Source organism: Marmota marmota, unplaced genomic scaffold (assembly GCF_001458135.2).
Source record: "Marmota marmota marmota unplaced genomic scaffold, marMar, whole genome shotgun sequence".
In the NCBI taxonomy this organism is placed as follows: domain Eukaryota; kingdom Metazoa; phylum Chordata; class Mammalia; order Rodentia; family Sciuridae; genus Marmota; species Marmota marmota.
In genome coordinates this window covers 21,859,932-21,868,730 of record NW_026000142.1, presented here as the reverse complement: position 1 = coordinate 21,868,730, position 8,799 = coordinate 21,859,932, and the positions used below count along the sequence as shown (strand labels likewise).

Genomic DNA, 8,799 nt, shown 5'->3' with positions numbered 1-8,799 from the left:
CCGGCTTTTAAAACTTATTTCTCCCAGGATATGGTTTGTTCACAAATATTGATCAAGCATTATGATGGTTACAAGAACTTGATAGGTTCACATTGCAAATGTGCTACAAACACATTTCCTTTGAAGCTTCTTGCCCATAGTTGAAATGAACTTCCACCGAGGAGCCAGCCACATTTGAATTGCTTGTGTCACCAAAGGCAATAGTAATTACAACATTCATTTCTCGTGGCATTGGTATCCTTTAAGTAAATTTAAATAGAGCTTTTTATTAAAATAACTAAGAACAAATAATTTATTATTTTAATAAAATACCAACAAATATCAATTCAAAATAGGCTATATAGTTGTAGTTAGATTCAAAGAAATACAAACACAGGCATAAATTGATGTCTTTAATTGCTAGGGCTGTTGACCTTTATTTAGTTTAATCCTGGTTCTTCTTTAGACTTGGATAGAGTTAATTCCGACTCTTCGAACTTTCTTAGGTATATGTCAAATATGGTCAGATTGGCCACAGCTTCTCTCCAGCCTTGATTTCCTGTATCTAATTAAGGACCCTTTTTTGACCCTTTACAATTTTTCTGGAGAAGGCTTTAGTTTCTTTGTTTCAGTCCTATTTCCTTGAAGTCTGCAGAGAAAAGGAGAATGAGTTATAGTAAGATGTGATGTTTCCAGAAAATTTCAAACTCATGAGTTTTTCTGAATCGGCAGTAGGATTTTTTCCTTACTTGAATTCTTCTTTCAGCCTCTGCTCTTTACTGAGTTTGTTATCACTAACCTCCATAGACAGGTCCCTTAGAAACCAGGGCTTTGATGAGGTTAGATGGATCTGACCCTTTGTGTCACCTGACTTTGCAAAGTCTGCTTTTGGATAGGTACAAAACAGGTCATTCCAGAACATGACTCTTAAAGTATCTTTGAACAGAAGGCAACATGGAGAGACAAAGTGACTTCTACCTAAGCCTCCCTGTGTGCTCAGCAAGATCCCAGGGGATGTGAAAATAAAAAAGTGCTGAAGGAGTTTTCACCTGATTTAGGTGGTGGTGCCTGGGGAGTCAGGTACAAAGCCCAAATGCCAAAGCTGGCTTCACTGGGCCAAATTCCAGCATCACATGGTTCCTCAGTTCTGGGTTAGGACCACCTGTGAGCAAAGGCCTGTTTCCTGCATTTAACCAGGTGCTGTAGGTCTGAATTCTCCTGTCAGTTGATTTCCACCCTTCACCAGGTCACCAATGGTCTGGCTCATGGTGCAGGAAAAGAAAGTTGGAAGACAAGGGGACTGGAGTTCAGTAAGCTACAGGAAGTGTGTCCTCCATCAGCAGATATTACCGCGAGTATCAGAGAGTGTGCTGGGTTCTGGGTGTGCTGGGTTCTGGCAGGGTACCTTTCTTGGGGGCGGTCAGCCTGTTTCATTCTGGGTGTTGGGGAAGGGCTTGGAGAAGGCTTCTTTAGGAACAGGGCTTTTAGTAAAGCTGAACTCAATTGGTTAATGAAGCTACCAAGGCTGTTCCTAACAACAGCATCCAAATTATGCCTCTGTGGCCACAGCTGCCTTGGGGTGGGGGAGAGAAGTGGCATGTAAGGGGGGGGCACTGGATATATAGAAATCGTTACCATTTATTGAGCACTTGCTGAGAGCCAGGCTCCCTGGGAAACATTTACTTCATTATCTTATTTATTAAGATGCATAGTGTTTTTTGTTTGTTTGTTTGTTTGTTTGTTTGTTTTTGAAGGGCTCATCACATTTGGGAACAACCTAGGGGCAGAGAGGATTCAACCGGGGAAGGTCTTGGTACCAGATGCTCCCTGGTAGTGCAGGTCACCAGGAGAAGAAACACCTTGCCCCCTCAGGCACTGATCTCCCTGCTCCTTCAAGTTCCCCACCAACCCAGTGACCAGGGCAAACTGACCAGACTCTAGGGCTGGCTGAACCCCAGGTGGCTTTGCTCAGGGGGGGATTGCTCCCTGAGCACTGTTCTGTGTGCCTTATCTTTCTGCCATTTTGCTTTATCCTCACCACAATCCTTGAGGGAGGATAATATTTTACAGACGAGGATACAAGGGCACAGAGGAGATGAGGACAATTTACACAGCTAGAAACTGGCAGAGCTGAGTTCTACTCATGTTCAATCTGACTGTCAGCTGCTACAGAAACCTGCTGAATTCCAGTTCACTCTACATGGCCCCACCCTTGGGCTTCACAGATGGGTGACTGGGCACATTGAGAGTCTTTGGCAGGGTCGAGAGGGTCTGAAGAATGGTGGAAGGCTTTCAATTATCCTGTAAAACTGATCTAAAAAATCAAACAAGAACAGAAAATACAATCTAGATTGTCGAATGCATAAACCAGCTAGCTCTTTGACAGAATACCAGGGACTGGATGGCTTAAACAATCACAATTCATCTTCTCACAGTCCTGCAGGCAGTAAGTCCAAGATCAAGGTGCCCACAGAGTTGGTTTCTGGTGAGGTTTCTGTCCTTGGCTTACAGACACAATCTCTCCTGTGTCCTTGTGTGAACTTTTCTCCTTGCATACCCATCCCTGGTATCTTTTGCGTCCAAATTTCCTCTTTCTATAAGGACACCAGTCAGATTGAATTGGGGTCCAATCCTTGTGACTTTATGTAACCATAATTGTCTGCCTAAGGGTTCCATCTCCAAAGTCACATTAGAGGTTATATGAAAGACACAATTCAGTTCAAAACTCTTCAAAACTCTCTGTCCCACCCACAGGAGACCCCACAGCAATGGACACAGTGAGCTACAATCTGGTGCTAGCCCCTCTCTGGAAGGCTTGGAAGCCACTTCAATGCAGCTCCACAGAGAGTTCAATAAAGGCTTTCTCCAGAACACCACTGCAGACTCCTGCAGCTCCGAACAACCCAACATTTGCATGTAATTTTCACTTCAGCTAAAGCTTTTAAATTTAAAACCTCAGTGACTGAAGTCACAACCCCCTATCTGATAGTTTCTTTCAATGTTAAAAGTGATTTTTAAAAAGAGTCCTCAAAGCTGTCTAAGGTTCCAGAGAACTCTGTTCTTTCCATACACAAAACCAGTGCCTCTGATCCCATTGCCATCCCTGGAATAGAAACTGCACATGCCTTGGTAAACCAGGAAGAGAAGGAGAAGGAGGAGGACAAGGAAGAGGAAGAGATCAAGGAAGGAGGAAGGGGAGGAGCAGAAGCTATGGCCACCTTGATTTGTAGAGTTTACCAATCCCTATGGTAATAGATTTTAAGCTGTGTGGTTTAAAAATGGTTCACAGGCCTCTGAACATTTTCACTTGGCTTACAAGCTATTATGAGTGTTCCACTACACCCCTATTTGCCTCTCTCATGTTCTCAGAAACCCAATTTGTTGATTTTAATCTGGGTCAGGTACAGCCTGGGATCTTGATCAAAATGAGGCTGATGCCCTTTCAGGATTCAATTTCACAATTTTATTTCCATTCTCATCATGCTTTAACTCCACTAGCACTAGCCACAGATCTATGTTCATCTACTATATGCTCCTGGGTAAACCTTCTTAACTTAGAAGAGTCATCCAACTGCTGAAGGTCAGAGTCGGCCCTCTACCATAAGATTTCTCATGGGTCCTTGGTCTGTGTGGGAAAAGTCAAGAGCAAGTTGGGGTCTGATTGATGACAGGTGTAAACATAACCCAAGTAGTGGTGCTCTGTCCCTTTATTTTTTATTCAACAAAATCTGTGGGGGCCTCAACAGGTGCTTCCTGATGATTCCAGGTGGTTAAGGTGGTGATCAAGGTCCCCTTGGATCCTGAGAGACCGTCTGCACTCCGTGTGTGTGATATGTCCACCTCAGAGGCAGAACTGAGAAGACCCATGGGTCAGGTCATATAATTCCAAGCTAATGACCAGGATGTGGCACACCAAGGGAAAACATGATCTGAGAGCTCACCTTAGAGAAAACTGGCCTTAGAAATAACATAATCCAGAGTAAATCAAATTAAAGTGGGAATTGCACCCTGGAACTTGACTTTTCTAGAGCAAATGGCATAGCAAGGGAAGGGCCACACAGAATTAGAATGGTCCCCCCACCTCCTTCCCTGATTGGTTCTGCTCCTCCATCTGGCCAGGCTTGGTAGGGAAGAAAGATATGGTGGGCATCAGGAGGAGGGAGGGTCCCTCATCCGTTCTTTCTCTCCCTTCCTCTGAAGTCCACTCTCCAGATTATTCCTGAGTCCCAGGTGAGTCAGACAAAGTGGTTATGATAATACTAATAAGCTGATTTAAGAGAAGAGCTGGGCTTGCTGAACCTTCAGGAAAGGCCTCTCTGCTGGCTTTGCTTGGTAGGATAACAAGCCTCCATGGGGCTCACAGATCCTAACCCTCTCCACCGCTGTAGTCTTATTTTATATGCTGAAGGTGTCGATAATCTCTCCCTTAAGTGGACTCTGCCTTTCCTCTGGCAATAAAAAGGTTCAATTGTAAATGGCATCCTTGGCGTCTCCTCTCCCTTTAGGGCTCCTCTGAGATCAGGGGAGGGTGAGCACAGAGGATTCCACACAGTCCCTCATGCTTGGGGTCCCTGGCCAGTGTTCTCCATAATATTTGATGATCTGAAACAATAACACTCCCATGCGCTCTTTACTCAGGGCTGTTTCTAGGAATACAGGAAATCAAAATAATTATAATTGAGCATCTACTGCATGCCAAATCCTGTGCTAGGTATCTTGTATTTACAAACCTAATAAAAAAATATTGTGAGATAGAAGTCATGCCTACCATTTCAGAGATAAAGAAACTAAGGGTCAGAATGTTAACAGATTTGCTCGTGGTCAGTAAGTATTAAGATTCCAGTCTTGATCTTTTTAACACTAAAGCTCACTTTAAAAAAAAAAAAAGTCATTATGTTATAGAAAATATGTCAGTCAGCACAAAACCAGCTTGTACTGCAGTTACAAGTGGCCCCAGAATCCCAGTGGCCTAGAACAATGATGTTTAGCTTCACTCTCTGTGTGCTACATGATTCACATGCAGTACAACTAGCCTGGGGACTCTGCTCCATACCATCCCAGGACTCGGGCTGATGATGGAAGAGACGCCAGACTGATGCAGTTCTCATGCTGGAGACTTAGGGGAGCTCTAGTGGGTCTAAAGTTAACAAAATGCTTGGGTGTTGGACTGACATGTTACTTCTACCCATAACTCAATGGCCAGGATTTTGCAGGACTCTTGCACACCGCAAAAGGGAGAAAACACAATCAGAACAGCTGAGGACACATTAAATGCTGGTGAACAGCATTAAAACCTGCCATGAGTGTCGGGGACAGGGCTTGGCACCATTTAAAATGTTCAATAAACACCGTGTCATGCTCCCTTCCCTTCCTCAATGGTGAACAGCCATGGTGGAATCTCTTTTTGGACCAAAGACAAGCCCTTCGTAATGTGCTCTGTTGAACACTTTCCTGCTTCTCTGGCTGACTACTGGATCATGGGATGCTGGTAACTGTCCACATCTGGATCAGATTGTTCCAGAGCCTGAGTCTCCAGTGACTTCATGTCCAACCATTCATCAGAGGTCTCCATCAGCTGTCTTGCAGGTGTAGTAGGTGATAGACATTCACAGACACAGCACATGACATCCTCCTGTCAGCATCCAATAGGCTGGGGACAACAGGCACTCCCTAACCTATTGTCCCTGGTTTGCTAGCTATAATTTCACTCCTTCTTCTTCAATACAGGGAGGCATATCAGAATGCAAACGACTGGCAGAGGTGTTCCTAGAGAGACAGACTAGGTCTATTTTAATTGATAAAAAGTCATCAATCACTTGAAAACCTCAACAGCTTATTATGAGTAGCCAATTGCCTATGACACACCTCAGCACTGATTCAGGCATGCTGCACATCAGGACATCGCGAGGAGGAACCACTGGTCAAGAAGATCCCAGTGCACTCAGTTGTGAAATGAAAAATGGTGCCAATTAATTGGTTGTTTTATGTATCCCGGGCCAAAAAATTGATTGGAGAGAACATCTCGTCCCCACTAACTCCACTGGCTAGTGGTCTTGGCATTGTGTAGACATAGCCTGAGTATTAAGAATGTGAGTCTAGTGTCAAACGGTCAGATCACACAATGTTAGACTGGAAGGAACCTCCAGAGATGCTTCTCATACATTCCCTTCATGTCACAGGTGAGGAAACTAAGGAACAGTCAGGTTAAAAGATTTGCTTTAGGACACGCAGCACAATCGTTAACTATTGTTTTAGAAAGGAGGTCAACGCGGGCACATCTTCACCCACAGCATTTTTAACATTTTCTGTAGCTATTTCAGAATCCAGATGCCCACTGAATGCCATTGCATACTTTCTAAAAGTAGACAAGAATTTGAGAAACACCCCGTGGTGCAATTGTTCATTGCTTAAACTTGCTGCTGACTCATTTGCCCTTCACCACTTCTTTACCAACATCAGTGGTGGCATCCGTACTTGTACTTACTGGCTGTTTTCTCTAGCTTGTTCTATCCACCCTGGCTGAGCTGGGAAACAGGATATAGTGACGTCACCTCTGCACATCCTCATTGGCTGGTGGGCGGGGTTCCACTGTGAGGTCCTGATGGGATGCGCTGGGCCTATGGGTAAGCCTCTGGTCCTCCAGGCTGAGTAAGCCACCTGTTGTCCAGAGGGCAGGCTGTTCAAAGCAGACAGAAATCTGTTGAGCAAGGTCATTGAGGTTTTCAGGTTTTATCTTTTTGATAAAGAACAAATGTCCCCTCCAAACAAATTCTTGTGGACCACACTTAAGGTGTTAGGTGGGTGGGTGGGGGCTCCTTGGATCAAGACCCTCCACACACCTACCTAGCTGTGAATTGTACAAAGTGAGTTTGCAGTCACTTCAGGTCCCTGCCTCTTGAAATGCCTTTTTTTGGAGACAAGCAGTTTGGTGGTGGTCCCTTTAATCATCCCTCACCCCCACCCTCTTCTCAAGTCAATTTCAGAGGTTCTGAAGGCTCCCTGATTTAGGGCCTGTGGGAAGACTAGTTCTGTCTGGCCCTGGGGCTGAGGCACAGGGTCAGTGGCCAAGATCTAGGCTTTCCACTGTCACTGCCCAGTCTAGGATTTTGGCAGCTCTCCTATCCCCACAGGCCCAGATGCAGCAGCAGCCTTTGGCATGGACAGAGAACACTTAGGCTGAGGGCCAAAAGTCAGCCCTTTACCCCAGATGAACACATGGAGTGCCCCTTCCCCACACAACACACCTCTCTCCCTATCCCCTGGGCTTACATGGCTTAGAGAAGTGGTAGGGAAGCAGGTAAGATGGAACCATAGGGTGACTTCTTGGGATGACTCTCCCTCTGACCCACAACAAATTAAGAGGGATATCCACCTCTTTTCTGGGGTTGATGCATTGTTGAGAAGACATTAAGGTCTGGCTCTTCCCAGTTTCTTTTCCTTCTTGCCTTTGATACAAAGCTACTAAAATGACACACACATACTCCACCCCATAATATTCAGGCCAGTGTCCCTTCTTGCTGTTAGGTTCAGATTCCAGAAAATCCTAGTGGGAGAATTCATGACAGAAGAATTTAAGACTTTAAGGGAGGGCTGGGGATATGGCTTAGTTGGTAGAGTGCTTGCCTCGCATGCACAAGGCCCTGGCTTCAATTCCCAGCCCCACAAAAAAAAAAAAAAAAAGACTTTAAGGGAAAATAGAAACAGGTGAACAAAAGCCAGGAATAATATAATCCTTATATTTGATTTTGCATTCAGGAAATAATACTGTCCAAGAGCATACTGAATAAATAGCATTTTAGGAGGTATCATGTGGCACTGGTAGAAGTGGGTACTGGTTTAGAAATGCTAGTGAGCAAATTGGACACATGTCAATAACGAGGAATGTACTATCCCTATGGCCCAATAACCCACTTATGTGTGTGGGGTCTTCTCTGGGGAAACATGTACAAGGTTGTTCACTATAGAATCATTTGAGATTGACAACTCATAAATGACTTTATCCTCATCCATTTTTTGTTGCTATTTTTAAAAAATGCCTTGGCTGGGCACTGTGGCTCATGCCTGTAATCTCAGTTCCTCAGGAAGTCGAGGCAGGAGGATTGAATGTCCAAGGCCAGCCTGAGCAACTTAGCAAGAGCCTGTCTCAAAATAAAAAAATAAAAAAGCCTGGAGATGTAGCTCAGTGGTAGAGCACACCTGGGTCTAATCCCCAGTGATGATGATGATGATAATGATGATGATGATGATGATATACCAGGACTGGTACAAAGAATAGAGGTTTGTTTAGCTCACAGTTCTGCTTGGCACCTGGTGAGGGTCTTCTTGCTGCATCATAACATACAGAGTGCAGCACATGGTGAAACAGAGAAAGCTAGCCAGAGAGTTCACCTTATAACAAAGCCATTCCTGTGATAACCCATAAATCCATGGGTTTAAATCCATTCATAGGGCAGAGTCCTTTGACCTAATCACCTCTTAAAGGGCCCACCTCCCAACATCACCACAATAGCCATTAAATTTCAACCTGAGTTTCAGGGAGGACAAACCATAGCAAAATTAAATGTCCATCATTGGGTGAGTGGATGAATTGTGGTTCCCTTTAAACAGTCTGTTATTTAGGTGTCACAATGAATGTGCTAGAATTCTACCAGCAACATGGATAGAGCATGGAAACACAAGGTTAGATAAAAATAAGCAAGTTCCAGAATGATAGGGTCAGTGTGACACCACTTATGTAAATTAAAAAGCACTCAAAGAATTGCTAGGTATAATTATGAGAAATTGGGTTGGAACACATGTATGAGAAAAATACTCACCAAT

General features: G+C 44.3%; 1 long non-coding RNA gene across 1 annotated transcript; it reads right to left on the bottom strand.

Moving 5' to 3' along the window:
• Positions 1 to 246: 246 nt before the first annotated feature.
• Positions 247 to 8,082, bottom strand: LOC125611380. The gene is made up of 2 exons (XR_007341563.1): positions 6,464 to 8,082; positions 247 to 628 (listed from the first exon to the last, which is right to left on the bottom strand). It is a non-coding gene; the product is annotated as an uncharacterized LOC125611380 (long non-coding RNA).
• Positions 8,083 to 8,799: the final 717 nt, after the last annotated feature.